The 20827-nt window shown below is 30.2% G+C and overlaps 2 protein-coding genes across 2 annotated transcripts in view; one reads left to right on the top strand and one right to left on the bottom strand.

Annotated features, from left to right (window-relative positions):
* The window catches only part of LOC143198423 (uncharacterized), a 128126-nt gene that overhangs the window by 41798 nt on the left and 65501 nt on the right, over positions 1-20827 (bottom strand).
* Positions 1-20827, top strand: part of tzn (hydroxyacylglutathione hydrolase tenzing norgay) — a 249104-nt gene that overhangs the window by 205387 nt on the left and 22890 nt on the right. The gene's annotated exons all lie outside the window — the stretch shown is intronic.

The following is a 20827-nucleotide window of genomic DNA, read 5'->3' as shown; positions in this document are numbered from 1 at the left end:
CTCATTTGACGGATTGGCAACATTGGTTTTAACGACCAGAAAATACCTGATTATATCAGGTCATACTCTACAAAGTATTACTATGTTATTATATCATTAAACCTAATTAAACTTTATAAAATCATTCAACAAAGTTATTGCTTCAACGAAAGAAATAAACACGACACAAGAGCGGAGATTACAAAATAAAACAAGAAATGTTTAGTGATAAACGCTATAATGTGAATTTAATATTAAACTAGAATATAATCATTCTCGAACAAAATAATAACATACTAAGTTATTAAATTCAGAAAAGCAATACGAAGATCGGAATTTGCAAGTAACGCGAAAACCTATTAGTAAATGAAATTAACAAGTCAATTCAACTAAATAAAACTATGAAACAATCTCAAAATTACATATAATTTTTATGTTATAATGAAAATAAAAGCATATCAAATATATTAGAATAAGTATTAGATATATTAAAAAATATTATAATTAATAGATATAAAATATTAGTGGATACTAAAAAAAATACAAAGAAGTTGCAATCTTCTGTTAATGAAGTAAATAAATCACCTAGAGATGGTAATTATATGAAGGATACAAAGTTTGTTCAAATCAAATTCAAAAGCAAACATGTTAATGTACTAATTAACATAAATAATGACTAGATCTTCGAGTTCTAAATACGATATTTGAACGATCTGACCTAAAAGGAAAAGGTTTCATACAAAAATCAAGAAACTGTTTACTTAACATATCGGTTGAATCGATAACATACTAGATTGTTCAATAGACTCGCGGAAATGAACATGGCAAAACGAATTTATACTTGCAAATTTATTTTATATTCCAGCTAATATTATTGCACTTAATGCAACAATTTTCTTATTTTTGGATATCATCGCTTTAGTGATTACAAAAGTTTAGTAAAACTCCCTTTTTCTTGAGATATTGAATAATTCGTTTTTAATTTCACTGGTTTTAATGGTGGTGTTTTGAGTTATTATTAGTATTTCCCTCTCTAAACCGCACGTTTCTTCATATATTGCTTCATCCAATTGATTCAAAAGATTACAATAATAAAGTGAGTTTATTATTTTACCGGTTAGGGAATAAGTCACGAACAAAATTTCTTTCCACATCACTTCAGAGAGGAGAAAAAAGTGATATCCTCACACATGTTACTCTAAATATTAAAAATAATTGATGCAATCCATAATATTATTCCAACTGTCCAAGATTGTAATTTTGGTAACATTGCCTGATAGCATCTCTGTAATTAGTTTGGGCATCCTTGTTTCATAATATTTTTTTAAAGTTTAATATATTTTTTTAGAATTTTAATAAAATCTTCATCTTATTTCCCTGATTGATAATTGTTTTTGTTATTGTTACCTAGATCTGATCTCTCAGAAACCAACAAATATTTTTAACTGCCGTACTTTACAGTTTTTAAATTAAATTTAATTTAATCACGAAATTTCATATTATGTTGTTCTTATGAAAGATTGTATAAAAATGGTGTCAAGAAAATATTAAGATGTCATCGAATTTCAATTTTACTATGGACGAATAGATAATGTTCTGCGAATTTATTTAAAAAAATTTAGTATATAGGGTGGACTATTTGTTTGTTTCTCCTTTAATGATGCTATTGGAATAATGATTGTATTTTTTTATTATTAATGTCTTATTCAGGGCATCTTTTAATTATTTATAAAAAAAAACAATTTCAATTTTGAGGCGTATTGTTAATTGTTTCTGAGTCTATTCTAAAAGAAAATATTGGAGTAGATTGCTTAACGTATATACATCCATATAAAAACAAAAACAAAAAACAGAAATCGGATCTGTTTTCTCGAGAGTAAACATCTCCACGATGATCGGTACAAGGGTTACATAACTTGTAATGTCTAAAATATACTAGTATGGTACATTATATTATCCTGGTTAATATTTGAAGTTTATTTAAAATTAACTTTTCAATAGCTCTAGCTAAAAGAAATAATATTGATCTGGAGTTCCACAGGTTAGCACCACTCATACATCTGATCTATATGGCTGATATCTCAACAACAAAAGAAAGAGTACTTGGAACATTTGATTAAAGAGTATCTAGGGGTAAAGATGTAACTCTGTCTAAAGCTGTAGAAAAAGTACGGAAGAAACGGTCAACAAGACCTATAAATGGACTAGAGACTGGAAGATAAAGCTCAATAGCTCCAAATCTGTCAATGTTAATTTTGCGTTGAGACCAAAATGACATAAACCTAATTATATTACTTGACGGATGCCCAATTCCTCAAGCAGAATCTAGCTAAATACCTCGGAATATATCTCGGTGGTAGGTTAAATTGGAAACGTCATGTTAGATAGAAAGCAGAGCAGACTATACTCAAAGTTAAGCAACTGTACTGGTTAGTTGGAAGATACTCTCAACTTAATGACCTAAAATGAACGAGATTGGTTTACAAGTCAATCTTAAAGCTAATTTGGACCTATGGGGTGCAAATATGGGGTTGCATAAAAAAAAATCAAACCAACTAGTAATCTAACGCACCCAAAACAAATGTCTAAGATTAATTACTTGGAATCAAAAAAATACATGAAATAAGGCTGCTAAATCATAGCAACGGGGGAGCAATAAAGCTACTGGACAACTGGATGGATGGATGGATGGATGGATGGTAAATCAGAAGATTGAAGCAAACCAAACCACATGAACTTGTTTAGACTATGAGTGTATATATATTTTAGCTTAAGTAGATTATTTTAATTTTAATTTGGGAAATACATAATGCAAATACAAAAGAACAGTAGTAATAAATTAATTTATAAATCAAGATTGTACTAAGCATACCTAATGTAACGTGTAATTAAAAAAATATATTGATTTATTACCTAATAGGTTAAAGAGTGTTTAGTTAAAAGCAAGCTGGCAAATAAAAAATAAGTATAAAATATAATCAAGAGCAAAAATATAACTAATAAATAAATAAATAAATATATATATATATATATATATATATATATTTATATAACTAGTTCTCTTAACGTGTTATTGTATATTTCGTAACAACTTTTTTATATTAAACACACTTAGGTTAACATGAAGAAATAACCGGTTATAATTTAATATATCGCAGCGTACATGTAAAATAATAATAACCTTAATAAACAAGGTCAAAATGTTTTCAGGTCACCCCTGTAGATGCTGGTCTTATTCGTATTCCCGGGCGCAAAGAGACACTTTTACAATAAATATTTTTGTTCGCTTTAATTGCACGTGGACGATAAAAAGCACAGACCGATGAGATAAAAACAAAATTACTTACTCAGGTTTCCATTTTTAAATAATACTTAGGGGAATTATTGTATTGGTTCGGCTGTTACGTCGTCAAAAGAAACTAATAATGAGATTTCGTTCGGTGGATGCGGAGCCGTGTCTTTAGTGAGACCTTGCTAACTGGCACTAAAGCCTTATAAGGTGCCAACAATGTCATGACTTGATTGGCAATATTTTTAACGGGCACTCACAATCATGTGGTCGGTTAATAACATTGAAAAGTGGAAAAATTCGATCCAATTTGTTATTTTTTTAGTACAATGAAAGGCCCAGTGAATATTGCAATTCATTATTTATTTTAAACTGAAAAATTATATTGTCATTGTTGGTACTATCATCTGAAATACATAAAAGGTTTTTAACTTGATCTATTGGCTATTGGTTATGTAGCGAATTGAGGCATGTCGAATTTTACATCGTGGAATAACGGTCTACAAAATACCCAGAAATAAAATCCCAGATGTTGAACACGGGCGGGGTGCCAATTGGAACCCGACACCGAATAGCTGGCGGCAACCCCGAGACGTTTATCTGGGATATGATTGAAGGGTATTTCGGTCATTCAGTGCTCAACCCTCGTTTGGTTTAGACGTGCCACCATCGACTGCCCAAGCCTCGTTAACAGGTAACTCCGCTGCCATCCTTTTTATCATTGTATTTTTCTCATTTTTTTATTGTCAATAAATAACGGTCACATCATGTAAACACCACTGTTTTATTTCTTTTTACCTCCATTCACCGAGCCACATCATTATACCCTAAAGTGGTGACCCCGACGTGATCTTTCGGAAAATTGGGTTTGGACTCGTGAATGGAGGGTACGTGGAACATGGTGTTTGGTATGTATTTTACGTGGCCGTTATATTTTTTTTTTGTTTCAAAATTTTAAATATTTTTAATTCGATTCCTTTTCAATTTTACCTTCTAGATTCATTTTCATTTTATTCCGATTAATTTCATTATTTCCAATTCATTTTTTTAAATTTTTTTTTGTCAAAATTTTATTTCACAATCTTTTGGAATATTTTTACGTCACTGCTTAATCATCAGCGTCTCGGCTAAACATTTCTTTCGGCGCTATGTTTAAATCATAATGTCTTCCTTCGCTCGCCGTCTCCGTCATAATGGCAGATATTTTGATTTAAAAGGCTTTGGGCAGCTTCGGTCGAATACCGTCGTTATTTGTTTTTTATGAATTAACCTAACGTATGTGACTACGGATTAGTCACAGAGCAGCTCCAGAAGCTAGGTACCGATTGCAGTCACCGTAGACTCGTCATGTCTTCGCCGAAGTACCAGAATTGCTAACGTCTCGTCGTCGAAGAAAATAAGCTACCACGTCGTCGAACAGTCGATCCTCCCACAGCGTCGATTACGGGAGCCCTGTCTGAAGAATAGCTTGTTTTCAACGTCGTCGATGGACCACATTCAAGTGCCAAAGCGACGATGATGCAACGGTATCTGTAGGACCGGAAGATATCAACAGCCGTACCAGATCACAACCGTTTCGAACTATCATATTTTTTCAAAGCCCAGTTTACACAGCACATTTTGTTTGGTATATGTTTTTTTTTGTATTTGATATTTTTTGCAAACATTTTTGTATTTTTGTTGAAGTAATTTTATGTAAAATTCTGGCAGGGGAGTATTGTAGCGAATTGAGGCATGTCGAATTTTACATCGTGGAATAACGGTCTACAAAATACCCAGAAATATAATCCCAGATGTTGAACACGGGCGGGGTGCCAATTGGAACCCGACACCGAATAGCTGGCGGCAACCCCGAGACGTTTATCTGGGATATGATTGAAGGGTATTTCGGTCATTCAGTGCTCAACCCTCGTTTGGTTTAGACGTGCCACCATCGACTGCCCAAGCCTCGTCAACAGGTAACTCCGCTGCCATCCTTTTTATCATTGTATTTTTCTCATTTTTTTATTGTCAATAAATAACGGTCACATCATGTAAACACCACTGTTTTATTTCTTTTTACCTCCATTCACCGAGCCACATCATTATACCCTAAAGTTATCGATGATCAGTTGATTATTATTGCCATATACTACAACTTCATGTATGTTAAAAAAGCTATTTCGATGTAAAAAATGTGATGCGTATATAGGCCTTTTGTCCTGCGATGGTTAGAATGCGGAAGACCATCCAGAAAACATGGTGAAACATAATCGACAAAGAGGTATAGTGGGCAAAGTTAACTGACAAATATCGACGAACCTTAAAAAGGATTGTGGCCAAATAACAAAAAACTATGTTTCGTCAACCACAGTACGGCAGGTTCCAAAGCTAACATTTATGGAAGGGATACGATTGCTATACTCTTTATAACGAAGCCAACGCTAAGCTGCAAAAGAAGTAGTGAATTATCGTTTACATTATTTCCCACAAATGGTAGGGTTAAACCCAAAGAAGCTTAATATCCGGACTGCCTGTTTTGTACAATCGAGCATGAAGGAGGATCCGTTATGATTTGGATGGAAATATCGTGATATTATCTGGTCCGTTTACATAACTGGCCGTATTATTGCGAATGAATATCTCGACATTCTCAATGTTGCGGTCCTTACTATAACTAGCATACTGCTCAAACACCGCCATATTGCAAGATAATAATATGATCATTCAAACAGTCAAAACGGTTCAGTTTTGGTTTGAAGAACATCAACATACTATCAAACATCTTCCCTTGATAGCACAATTGCGAGACCTAATATGATTGAACTTTTATGTTGAGTTTTAGTAGATTAGAGTAGATTGAGAGTAGATTTCGATCTCTAGCGTTTTTGAGGCAATTGTCAAGTGTCTTAGTACAAGAATGGCACAACATTCTGTCAGAAACTGTTTAGACTGTCTACAACTCTATTTCGCAAAGAATTGTAACTGTTTTAAAAGTAAATGCTTAATCAAAATCTTACTAATGAATATATATTGTGCATGTGTTAGGTGTTTATATTATTCTGTCCATCTCATCTCAACATATTAGTAATTAAATATTGTATCTAACCTATTGTATCTTAACACATCTATATTTTACAGTGCTATATTACTTAGATGCTTTGTATACCTTAACAATTTTACAATTTACAAATCAAATGAATATTTATTTAATATGAGACTATCACCGGTAAACTTATACAGTTTTTGTTATAACGGTTTGTTGTATCAAAACTTAAATTGCCTAATATCAGCAACAACCCAACATCTGCGGATATTTCGATCATGTTTATCTTAAATAGAGATCAAGCAGTTTTAAAATTCTATTGTTATTTTTAATTGATTATTTTATTAGCTTGACATAGGTCACGTTTTTATTTCGTTAGTTTCGATTAGCGTGCTTGATATGTTAACATGACAAATACATAATGGTCTAGTTTGGTTTAGATGTTCTGTTTTTATGAAAAAAAAACCGTTATACTTAGAGCCATATATGGATATATTACGTCATTGCCAAATTCATGAACCCTTTCAACGAAGCTCTTTCTTGCTCCTAAACTCCTGAAAAATATGAGAGATGTCCAAAAATTCTATGAATTTGATGCCATTTCCGGTAAACTGTTCGCAATCCAATATTAACCCAGTCGGTCCAGTATAAGGGAACAACATAATCCTAAGTAATGAGGTATTTGGCGTTCAAAGACTCAATATTACTAAAAAAACAAATGTGCCTCTTGTACGAATTTGAGAGTAAGTCAAATAAGCGATTAATATGATCCGTATCGCAACATGATAACTGAGTTCTATGGTCGTATAATATTGATGTGGATAACATGTAGTTTGTGGATATTCTAATCAGTGATTAAAATTAGCCTCTAGGTCAACTGTTTTAAAACCACCTCATTCATTTTTAAACAACTATTTGAAGTAAAATATCTTGTCTTAGAAACTTACAACTACCCTTGTGATACGCTGAATAAACAATATTCACCTACATGTATGCAAATTATAAGATCCATGAAGGCCGTCTCTTGGAAGTGCTGTTCCATATATGAACTTATTCTATGCATTTGGTAGTTTACTGAAAAAATACAATTAAAAAAATTTAACTGTGTTTTCTCTTTAATACAAAACTTGTATAGAATTTCGATATCCCATACAAAAATTAATTTAAATTAAGAACCCCATCTTTCACTAATATCCAAATCTGAAGCAATAACATATGGGCTGAAAAGTCATTTATTCATTAACGTAATCTCCATTAAAAGCAACACTATCACTCTAACGCTCTAATATTTCAACACCACTTTTGTACAATGATTTATCTTTTGCATCAAAATGAGATTCCGGAGTGAAGTGATGAATCCATGTTTCATCTACTGTCACATATCGGCGTCAAAATTTCGGTTTGTTACGTTTAAACATGACCAAACATTGCTCAGAATCATCAACAAGTTTTTATTTTTGGAGCAAACGCGGCACCTACTTTCAACAAGGCTTTCCCATAGACAAATACTCATAGATAAATAGAATTTGTTGATATTTTTGAAGTTTTCTGGTGTTATCACCTCATTTAGACGTCAACAGCCTTCTACATCATCAATGTCTCTACGATCACGTTTGAAGTCAACAAAACAAGGTTTTATTGATGTTTCTGATCCGGAGTTCTTGAAACCCTTTTTCCCATCAAGAAGTAGTGTAAAATTAAAATATGAAATTGCTTTTGATCCATTGTTGTGAAAATAAGAAAAGTTGGGTCAGTAAGCACAATAACTCACAAGTTTATAAGTAGAATGTCATGAAATATCATGAACAGCTTTCTTTTGAAGGTTAGTACTAACTGAAAAAGCGATGAATGCAATAAAACTAGTTCCATCTATGTGTTAGGCCCGGGACTTTTCAAGCAATATGTTATTAGTAAAGATTCTGAGAATTCTAACTGACCGATTTGATCAAATATGAAAAAAAACATCATTAACTATTGAATATCTCGTCTAAAAAACGAACAAATATATTTTTAAAATTTCAGGACTGATAAAATTATATACATCAATATAATAATTTAAGGAACCCATCTGAACGTTACGTCGTCTAAAAAATTCGATAGAAGTTGTAACAATTGGTACTCGTGGGAAACAAATTACCATACTCTTTTGATTAAACCAGGCATGTTTATTGTTCTTGGTAAAATACCGCGAAGATAAATATCAGTAAATAAATATCAGAATTTATTCAATTCTGTTTTTATTTTACAAGTGATACTCAAAATGCTGTACCGTAAACGCCCGTATTGTGAATTAGAACAAATAATTGTTTATATAATTGGTTAACAATAAATAAAAATATCTAAATATTATGATTAATATAGTAAAATTGACCAGTAAAACCGTACCTGCTATTGAATCACTCTGGTGGTTGCGGTCAAACAACTTTAATTTAGAGAATCTCATGATGTCGAAAATCCTTAAATAACATTAAAATGTTGTTGCGGCGATATAAAAATGAGTAAAATAAATAATTTAGGAGAAAAAAGCCCGACGAGAAGGAATTTTGTAAAATCAGATTACACGCAAAATTGTTACTTGTGGTTGTTAAATATTCACAACACAGACTATGTAAAGGTTACATGCCGCTCAGACAAGAATAAAGAGATGTACGATTAGTATATGAATATTCACATGCAAGTCGTCTATATTATGCGTATTAGTAATCTGGACCAATCAAGATCAACTGAAACTTGTGAATTCTTTTCTTTTAGCCCTGGAGATTGGATCTGAATTGCTTTTCAAACAAATAATTTGTTGGCCTCGACAAACCAGGTACACTCTCTATTTTAGCAAATCAAAAAGAACATCAAAATGTTTAATATCTACAAATATTATAAAATTAAACATTTTTTAAACATTTCGAACGTTTCTTTCATGTATAGCTAGTGCAACAGTAATTTTATATAATAATAAAAACTTATTAGTATAATAAATCATAAAAAATTGATATGTGAATATATTGAGATATGAACAGATATTAATCATTAAAACATTTTTATAGATAACTTTAGTATTAATTAATGTTATGGTGAATATATTCAGCAAAACATAACATCAAAAACAAAATAAGACAAATCCCTATGACCCATAACAAAATCGATATAAAAATAAAAGTTTCATAGAACAAATGATGTATGAATTTATAACAAGAAAATGCGGTAAATGATATGATTTCAATTTTTATGCTGGGAAAACATTGTCATTGTCAGAAAAAACAAATATTGTCATTACATTGTCAGGACGATCCCAAAATGACAATAATATAGTAGACATGATACAATGAATGATAGAAGTGATATAAAGAATTATATTATATTTTCGTTAAAACAAAATTGTTTTTATTATTGTGAAAATAATTATAATTTATAATTTATATTTAGATGGTATAACTGAAACATACATGTATGTGAAATATGTAATATGAGTAGATTTTATAACCAGCAATTCATAATTAAACCAGATATATTTTCTCTTCTAGTTTACACATAATATTACAAAAAAAGACAATGTCCCATAAGAATTACATATTTTTACTTTAATTAACAAAAGAGAATTTAAAAAAATACTTGAAACATGTAGGTCAGTGAAAAACATTCTTGACTGTTTTAACATACTATTAATGCCACCAAATTAAAATTCAGCAATTCTTCACTAAGCATACATCAAATTGACGTCGTTATATTGCTTGCATCACTTTTTTATTGAACTAGTTAAAATATTCATTGCAATTAAAATAGTTGACATTCCTCGTAATTTTTGCTCACTAAAATTGTATTCTTCGCAAACTTTCAGTTTCGTTATTTTTGCAATTTGCATTTTCGTTTAACTGTGTTTAAACTGTTATGTCCCCAAAATGTTGTAAAATAATTTGCGGCTATATTTAAATTACGAGGTAAATATCATAAAATACTTACTGGACATAAGTTGCTAATTCCCAGAATCAACAGCTGCTTTAAACATATACATTATTTCTTGAAAAAAAATCATGAAGAACAAGTTTCTTTTTAATAATACGTTAAAATATCCAACAAAGTGCAGTCGTTTTTATATATTAACTACAGTTTATATATATGAATATTGTAACGGCATATTAAGATCTGACTAGTACTTGTCATGGTGACGATTTTGATAAAAAAAACCTTTATTTCTAATTACCTTACACTATTAAACAAAAAACTCTTGTAATATAAATATACTGTTGTCATTTTGAAAACTGTTGGAAGGGCTTCAATGAAAATTTACGGTCAAGGGTTTTTTGGGTCTAGGAAATAATCTGTCAGTGTTTTATCTTCGAAGTTATTCCTTACTATGACACCATCCGTTGGCAAATACGTCAATTATATACACTACTAAACTTCTAGTGATAAAAACAATTCTAATAGTGTTAAAATTAACTTTTAATTAAAATACTTTATTAATAATAAGATTCCTTAATTTTTTAAATAATTTAATGTTCAACCGGCTTATTCAAAAGTTATTTGGTGAATATATAAGTAGGTAATTGACATTAATAGCATTTTAACTCCTTGTTCAAACTAGAAAGAAGAAAGTGACGTATAGACAGTTTGTTTCATATTAAAAATATAAATATTGTCCAGTATTTCAATCTTGTAGGGTCTAAGTATATGTTGAATTAAAGTTGATATAGTTTAAAAAGTCTGCTGCTCCCATATGTTTAGAGGACGTCTACGAAGAAGTAGTAATTATAATTTTCTAATTCTACGCAGTCCAGTTGACTTGAAGATTAATTTTTCTGATAATAAAAATCTTGACTTTCCACCATCTCATCATGGTTAACCCGTTTTTGTCATGTTGTTAAGGCTAACGTACTGAAAGCTGTGAAAGGAGAGCACAAAGATTGTAGAGTGTATAACAGAGCACCTTGAAGATTTGCAACTATGTGTATCAATGAAAATAATGTTTGGACGCACGGAATTATCGTGATTTAAGATATTGTAGATCTTTAAAGGGACAGATCATTTTAAAAATGTACATACATGTACAAAATCTTGGAATCGATAAAAATGTAACTTATTAACTATGGTGTTTTATATTATTCGGATTAACGTCTTAGTTATGAACTAAGTAGCAATTTTCTTGATTATTGCTGTTCATACGGAAGAACCAAACGAAACGCCATTGTTTTCCAATGATTTAATGCATCTATTTTTTTGACACCATTTATCAACATAATTTCGCAAGAAAATTAAGAATGTAGATGCGTCTTTTCTTTATTTCTTGCTCGATATATTTTGAGCTGACTCTTAGAAAATATATGATGATGGAACAAGTAGTAATGCTATATATACATTTACTGTTGCGGAGTTTTTGAAATTTGTCATAAAATGAACATGGCCAACATAGACTGGAAAAATAAAAACGGCTATATTACAGCCACTGTTTATTAAAGTTAGATTTTTAAAGGTACTCTTATTACAGATAATTACGACTACAGTCTGAATACAATCTCTATGTAATTCTTAGGCTAAAATTGTTACTATATAAAAAACGAAATCTTAATACATTTTATAGAATTAAATGGTGTTCCATTTATAACACTTCGCTACAGCAATCTTTGCTAAAACTCTTATAACAAATGCTCAATAAAAATCATTTAATGTAATAAGATCTGTCAGTTCTGGGATAACGCAAAATGGCAATACAAACACACTTTGCTTGATATTTTTTGCGTTAGACGAAGGTATATAGTGATGGAACAAGTAGTAATGGTCTACATATATTTACTGCTTGTGAAGTTTTTGAAGCTTATCATAAAATGAATATAGCCAACATAGACTCGTGGAAGAAAACAAACGGCGATATATTACGATTATTTAAGGTACTCTTATCGCCAGAAAATTCTGATTACATTCTGAATATAATCTCTAACGTTTAGTTTAAACTTAAGGAGAATTGCTTGGTAGGCTTAAACTGTTATTATAAAAAAAATCAAACCTTAATAAATCTTATAGAATTTTAATTTTTTTTTCGGAAAAATTGATTAGAACACTACCCATTTACAACAGTTTGTGACAATAATCTTTGCCGAAACTCTTATAACAAATGCTCAATAATCATTACAATTATTACAATTAAATTACAATTTTTATTAAATTAAAAATCATTTGATGTAATAAAATAACTCAGTTCTGGTATAACGCAACCTAGAAATACAAACACACTAAACTCACATAGATCAAGTCGGTTATCAGTGAAATCCAATTTGAACACTTCACCAATTTCGAACCGAGAATGTTTGACCGAAATCACTCGACATAAGATCGGTACACTAACCCAAACTCCCAAACTCTCTACAGTTTGTTAGGATGGACGACACGCGCCTACAACAGCACTGGAGAAACTCCACGGCGAGAAAGTGGATTGGAAATCGTATTGGATTAAAAGCAGGTCTCCGACCAAAAAAAAAGCTACGAAAATTCACGCGAACGTTCAGATAGTGGCGGTTTTTGCCAAGCGATACGAAAATTTTATTTATGTTCCAATAACGCGAAGATATATTTAAACGTGGAAAACCGTGTTCGCGAAGATAAAAATAACAATTTGATAATTCGTAGTGACGTCGTCGAGAAACTATAAAGCTTTTTGTTTTCGGTGCCGATGATTTTCGAGTGTAGACACCGAGAGAAAAAATATGAAAATTGGAAAACCGTAATTATTATTAATGAGGTTGTTTCATTTAGGTCGATTTCAGTTTTTCGTTTGTTTTAAATTTAGAATAGCCTACTTGGTTCGAGAAGTTATAATTGTACTAAATATCAGCGAGCAAATAATTTATTGTATATTGCTAATAAAAGTAAGTTAACATTTCTAAGTTTTTCATACTTCTTGGTTCTTATTCTATTATATTTTTATTATACTATTTATAAATATTACAGAATCGTATATGTAATCGTTTAACTAAATTAAACAGTGTCTATTGATCAGCGATTCTTCTCATGTTAAGGCCTCAATGAGATATTAATCTTGAATTTCAATCAATCCAATTTTTATCCAGTATAACCACGCAGACAAGATTCAGTTTTATTAAAAAAAATTAAAAACCAAAAGACGAAACGTTTTTTGAACGATGCTATAACAGTTCTCATTATACGGATACATAAACAGAAGTTTTACAACCTTATGTCAAAATTGATGATAATGAAAAGGAAGAAATCAAGCTTGATCAAAACAACTAATAATCAACAATAATATACAAAATTACCACAGCTTTTTGTTATAATAAAAATTCAATTCAAAAATCAATTTTAAAATATTTAAATATTTTAACATTTAATTGGAATATTAATTTTAATGACATGCCGATCTGTAGGCGGCAATAATGCATAATGTATAGATACAAGATCCTACTGATTATTGAATATTATAGACTGAGGGCAATACTCAATTTATGTATATCTTTTTTTAAGACAAATATTATCTATTAAATAATAACCATAAAAAATGTCTACTTTCTATGCATTTTTATTTGCTAATAATTTTGTAGTAATAATTATTTCAATTATCATGAAAAATCAGCACATACACATACTGCAACAAATATTTAATATTATGTAAACATAAAAATGTCGATCAACAGGTTTTACATATTAACAATCCCAGAATAAACATAAAGTATAAACATAATATGTATACTTGCTCAGTTTTTTGCATAATGCAATATTTGAATTTACCGCTATTTGTGCGGTAAAATGTTGGCAACCCAAAAAATAGTTAGAGAGATTACGTTTACGATACCCATATTTATCGTTAAACAACATTTCAAAAATAATAAACGCAAAAATAAAGAAAGTATGAACAGCAATAATCAAAAGAATTGCTACTCAGTCACTAACTAAGACGTTAATCTATACAATGTAAAACACCATAGTAAATAGGTTGCATTTCTTGACTTCAAGCTTTAATACAGCATATAAGTACTTTTCTAAAATGATCTGCCCATTTAAAAATCTGGGGCATGTTGTATTACAAGGAGGCTGGAGGAATTGGAATGTATGTCTTTAAGAATCGGATTCGTGCTTGATATCACACAAATTTGATGAAATTTAGGAAATACAGTACAGGAAACTGATGCTGATCTAGATTCCATTTTACGATACTGCAAGAGCAAGAATGGGAATAATAAAAAGTTGGTAACAACCGAAGTAGAGTCATTATATCATTTATTCTTTATTCGTTCAAGCTAGTATTTTGCTCTTTTTAATTTCAAAAAACGATTAAAAAGTTGACAGTGATTGTGTTCAGTTTTTAAATTTAACATATGAGCCTCTATGGCAACAAGCAATAACACAACCACTTCTGAATGAATGAATGCTTTAATCCAATTAGTGCAAAATAGTGATGGAAATTTTCAACAAAATATACCAACTCGAAGAAGCCCGATATAATATTGTATACATTCCTATCCTTAACGCTTTCATATGCACTTTACCATTCAATAGTAAAGAAAAATGCAATTTAAATATTTAATGTAAATTTTGTTTAAATTTTGGGACAACTTACATAATTATTACAAAAAAATATATCAACTGTTGGGAATCTAAATATGTTTGATATTTTTTATGTAATTTTAGGTAGTCCGTATCATATGTCAGTGCTTACTACGCCTTTATAACAATCAATCATTGGTAATCAATTATTAAACAATAAGATGTACGCTCCTAATCTCCAATCTGTTGATCTTTGTGTTTGTGTTGTCGGAAATTCATTACGAATTTTATCTGGTTCGTGAGTTTGATAATGGAAGAAGTTGAATATTGAAAGCGATGTTTGAATATTCGATAATATCATAATGTAAATGTTAGTTTTATATTATTGGTTGGTCATATAACTAGCGTGTTGCCACGCAGCTAAACGGTTGAATCGCTCACTTTACAGAATAAAAGGTTAGAGGCTTGATTTCGTTTAGGACATAGATTATAGTTTAATGAATTACTACAACTGAAAGCTGACCAGACGGGACAAAGTCATGTGCATCCCTTTGGGGTTCTAACTTTTGATTTTAATTATAAAGAGGGAAATGTTTATAATATAGTTTCGTTAACATTACAATATGGTTTAATCGGTAATATCATTAATTTTACTACCAATTCAATAAGTAGCTACTTCTCCTTAAAATGCAATATTCTAGTAATCTCTCAACTTTAATCCATCAATTTCCTAACGTATACATATATTATATTATATAATAAGACTAATTACATATTATATAAACTTCAAGCGTAAAGTGACATTGTATTATAAACAATAACAATTTTGCGCAGCATGACAAAATATGCGATTAAATTGTTTATTTATAGAACGTCTAATAACCTTGTAAAACAAAAAAAGTTATGAACTTTTGTTTTAGAAATTCCTCGAATAATATTTAAACAAAAAATGTGTATGCTCGGTGTGCACCTAACGACAATTTTTAGAGGCTGACAATTAAAGTAACGAAAAATTCACGAAAAGTCGGCATTATTTAAATGTGTAGTACGGGATAATTGTACGTTTTGTGAATAAAACAATAGATTTTGCATACTCTAGATCGTAGAATAATACTAAAATTACTTGATTTAAACAATTCTTTCTATCAAATTATTTAATTTTATTGTAGGTTGAAACAAAAAACTTTGGTTTATACAGTGTGGTAAACATTGGTTGGTAATTTAGTTGGTTATATCTCCGTCCTGTATGTGCAACAAAATACGACAAAAATGAATGTTGTTTAAAGATAACTGCTGAAATGACTGAAAGTTCATGAAAACAGAAACCCAAAGCCTGAGGATTAGTTAAGAACGCAGTTCTTAATTTTCTTCTTTGCAATTATTAAGGGTTTCGCTTATATTAGAATAGGATTCCATCGGCATTATCTCTTGTACAGTCAATTTACCACTTCTTTCTGTTAAAATATGGAACATATATAATATTATTTCCTTTCCTATATTATATAACTTATTTCCGTAAAACAAAATACGTTTAAAATAAAATAAAAGTTTATATTTTTCAACTTTACACGTGCAACTCTACCACAGCCAAGGAACATAGAAACTGTAGATATTTTAGTTGGTAATGGGGTAAAGTTTTGTGAAATAAGTACAGATTAGTCTAAGCAAATATTTGCAAAAAAGATTGATTGGTGAATATTATACATCATGATCTGATGTGAGAACATAAATTTTCGGCCAAAATCAACTCATTAAGCATAACTTACCGCACCGCATTAAATAAGGAGTTAAGAAGAAAGGAAGGAATAAGAAGTTATTATTTTAAAGAATTTCATTTTTTGGATAGTTTAAGTAAAGTTGGAAAAACCTATATGGAATGATTTTTCCTACAACATACTTTATAGGGATATATATATATATATATATATATATATATATATATATATAATCATAATCATAATCACATGTGTAAAGTAGGTTTGTTTAGTGTAAAAATTGGCACTAATATACTTCCTTGTGATACACCTGCTTTAGCCTCTTTTAAAGTAGGTTTCCTCTTATTTTACTCTAAACATTCTGGCATCAGGTAAGATTTTAATAGTTCAGTATGTTGCTTCGATAACATTTTTCGCAGCTTATAAATGAGGTGGTCTTATCAGACCTTATGGAAAGTTTGTACTAGATCTAAGAATATAGCTGAACAATTTTTTTATCTTTAATGGTTTTTTCACCTTACCACTATGTATGTGTATAGTTACGTGTATTCGTATTCGTACTTGTATTTTGTCTATATTAGAAGTTTTCAAATACTTTAGCTATTACCAGTACCAGTTATATAAGCTTCTACTTTAATTGGTGATATTTAGAGCTTTAAAATCATGATTATTTGAGCTGATGTTCCAAACGTTTGGAAGATGTTTTAGTCGAAAATATAATTAAAATGATAATTATGTTGAATTCTATCTCACCTGTTACTTGATCTTCTTCTAGGAATTTATTGAACGACCATCACCGACCGTTTAATTTTTTGCTTATTATAATTTAAAAAAAATGGAGTTGATTCAATCTGTAATCAATTTCTTTGCTTCTGGATTCAAAATGAATGTCATCACAATTTAGTTAGTTCGATAGCAGTTCTAGCTTTAAATAAATACAAGTTTGATAACAGTTAACACATTCTGGGGTGTAATTTGATAATAAAGTTTTACGATTGTCAGTCAGTTTCATTAGATACGTATATACTCAAATTACTAATAGATAAATTAAAAATACATATGTTCCAATAATATTCTATTAATATGTATTAATCGAGTTAATAAGACATTGAAAAAGTAAAACAAAAGACTTATCTTAGGGATTGTTCCAACCTGAAAGTCTGCTTAACAAGAAGCACGTTTGGAAACACGTTAAATAGCGTTATTTAAAGATCCGATTCCGTATGCATAAATAATTTATACGCTAGCTGATCTAAAACAGTTTGTCAGGCAAAACGTGATTTTAAATATATTTTGGCGGTTGGTACAGTCGAGGATGCAAATTAAGTTCTAAATAACTGCGAGTCGGTTAAACGAATCCTACAATCCGTTGATAGAGGAAACCAGTTTGTTTTTCAAACGTTGAGAATGCGAGGAATCTTTTAATCAAAAATATAGATGTTTTATAGTATTAAAGTGAATATTTCGCATCAATATCTAATGTGCGATTTATATCGAGTATGTCAGTTTAAATTTAGTTCAAACATTAGAGTTGATGCAACATTGACGTTAGCACACTCAGAAATTTGTCATGTTTAATACTTTAGGGATAAAATATTTTCAATGAATAATGTTCATTTTCATGAAACGTCTGAAACGTTATTCCGAATTCCGAATATTAAATAGAGGATTGTAGGGCTGTTCAACATTAATGAACTTAAAAATTGATGCATGAGAAAGTTTTTCATTCGTCTTAAGTGAGTATTAAAAAGCTGCAATGTCGGGGGCTTCTCGCTTTGCTATTAAATCTCAAACGAGAGGATTTTGTTTATTTGAACAGATATTATATTTTGAGAAGATTATATTTAGGAAAAAATTCCAAATTATTTATATTAATAATCAATAAACATTTTCTGAATTAATAAACATACTGATTGAAACTAATCAGGTTTGGTTGACTGCGATTTTTATAAACATGCAAGCTATTTCCCTATATAACTGTTATAAAAAATATATCATATATTGAAAGTGTAGGTTAGTTTAGGTAGTCTGTATCAAGCGTCAGTGCTTACTACGCCTTTATAACAATCAATCATTGATAGCAATTATTAAACAATAAGATGCACGCTCCTAATCTCTAATCTATTGATGTTTCTGTTTGTGTTGTCATAAATTCATTACGAATTTTATTTGGTTCTAAGTTTGATAATGAAAGAGGTTCAATATTAAATGTGTTGTTTGAATATTCGATCATATCATAATATAAATGTTAGTTTTATATTATTGGTAAACTAAGGCTAAGCGGTTCAATCGCTCGCTTTACACGAAATGGATTTGTATAATTGTTTATACTCAAAAAATATGACACCTTAATCATTCGTTAGCATACCTCATGTCTGGAATCTCATATTGTTAATATGGATAAATCGATCATTTAGATCCGCATTCCAAAGCCTGCTATAGATCTAATTATAACATATGTTATATCGCGCGAGCTACTAATTTATTAAAATTTAAAAGTGACGAATAAAGTGCATATAATACAAGGTCGTTCATATAAGAACAAATAAGAATATCCAACAAATGGTTACTCTCTCTGGTGGTCTTCGTTAAAATAAAATAGTTTTAAAGAAAATTAAGAGGTCGTGTTTCAATCAATTTCCTAATTGGAGCAATATGTAGAATTTCGGGGAGACCACAAGGCTGTTCTTTTCATAATTCATTGAAATTCATCAAGCAAAAACAACTGAGATAGTAACTGATTAATGTTGGCAATTCACGTTATTCCGCAGTTACTCAAAGTACTCCTTAACTTAGTTGGCTTACTTGTAATGTCATCAAAAGTGGAATCAAGCGAGATATAAAGTCCATTAGCCGTGAACAATGAACTAACGAAACATTTAAATTTTGAAAGGTATCCATGTTCAACAAGATTTGTGTGAGTTCACCAAAAGCGACAGAAGTTGCTATGAACTGTAGAAAAATAAGAACATACAATTTGTTTTAAGTCTGTAAAAGTTTTAAATTAAAGAAATATTGTAAATCTAGTTGTCTGTACTGGAATTTAGACAGAAGCTTACAGTTCAGAATTTACGGGCCAAATACAGATAACCTTAAGTAATAAAACATTTTTAACAAAAAAAATTGAACCGACTTGAAACTCAAAAAAATAAATTAGAAAATAATCAAACTTGTTACTTGAACTCAGTTATATTAATTTAGATTTGTTTTGTTGGCAATTTAATTTTTTTTATATGTCACAAAATTATATTATTTTTGTGTTGTTTGGGCTCGGCATCGACTTCAAACTGATCGATTGGTCAAATAATATTGTAAAACGATAAATAGATTCAGCTAAGTATTAAGCTAAACTGTATGTTTATAGTAGAATATAAAATACATATAGTAGATAGGTTAAATAACTTTTATTTAATTATTACAGCGATTTTTATGTAGATATTTTATTTTAAAATGATTTTTGTATTAGAAATCGAAGTTCGATTGATTATTTTCTAATTTTTAGTGAGTTCCTTATTTATTTTTTGAAGTCAGTTCAATTTTTTGTTAAAAATATTTTATTTTTCTCTTTTTAGTGTTAAATATTTACTCAATAAATTACGCAGTTATTTTATTTAATATTACAATGGGTAGGCCAAGTAAAAATTCAGCTCGTATGTGGAAAAATAGGAATAAATAAACAATGATTGAAAATAAAGAGCGCATTGGGCCGCAGGATCCGATACCTAGCCTAGATGATTTGACAAATATTCTAACTAAACTAGAACAACAAAGAATTATTGTCCGCGCCTGGAATCGAACCCGCGACCTCCGTTTGGGAGATAAATATTTTAACCATTACACCATAGAAGCAATTGTCTGGGGTATTTCTACGAGGTCGACTTATATGCTATGGTTAGTGCTTAAAAATCAAACTGAATGCATATTGCACTGAACAACTTCCGATCTTCCGTCACATCAGCTCAGCAATAACATTATACCCAAATATCCGATTATTTTAGATAAAAAATATGTGAAAACTTTGTACGTGCCTTTGAAATTTGAGCGTTTCTCTCGATGCCTTTCCCCTTTCCCCCATCGGATTCTGACTTGGTTCCAATGGGACCACCTAGGAAGTGTGCTCTTTGAATAAAAAAATAATTTTGAAAATCATATTAAAACTGATGAAGAAATCGGCGAATAAACATTAAAAATATATATACGGCCATATATATTTTTGTACATAGGACATCCTCCTTTTTCGAAGTCGGCTAAAAACAGTGCAATTGTAATAATTACCAACATTTCAACATTCTGATCAACTAAAAGCTCTCGTGAAATTTTTCAGATTGTTTA

Source organism: Rhynchophorus ferrugineus, unplaced genomic scaffold (assembly GCF_030347505.1).
Source record: "Rhynchophorus ferrugineus isolate W39M unplaced genomic scaffold, kcgeb_rfMv2 rfM1, whole genome shotgun sequence".
Lineage (NCBI taxonomy): Eukaryota > Metazoa > Arthropoda > Insecta > Coleoptera > Curculionidae > Rhynchophorus > Rhynchophorus ferrugineus.
Note: the sequence above shows the minus strand (reverse complement) of the source record. Positions and strands in the feature narration are given on the sequence as shown.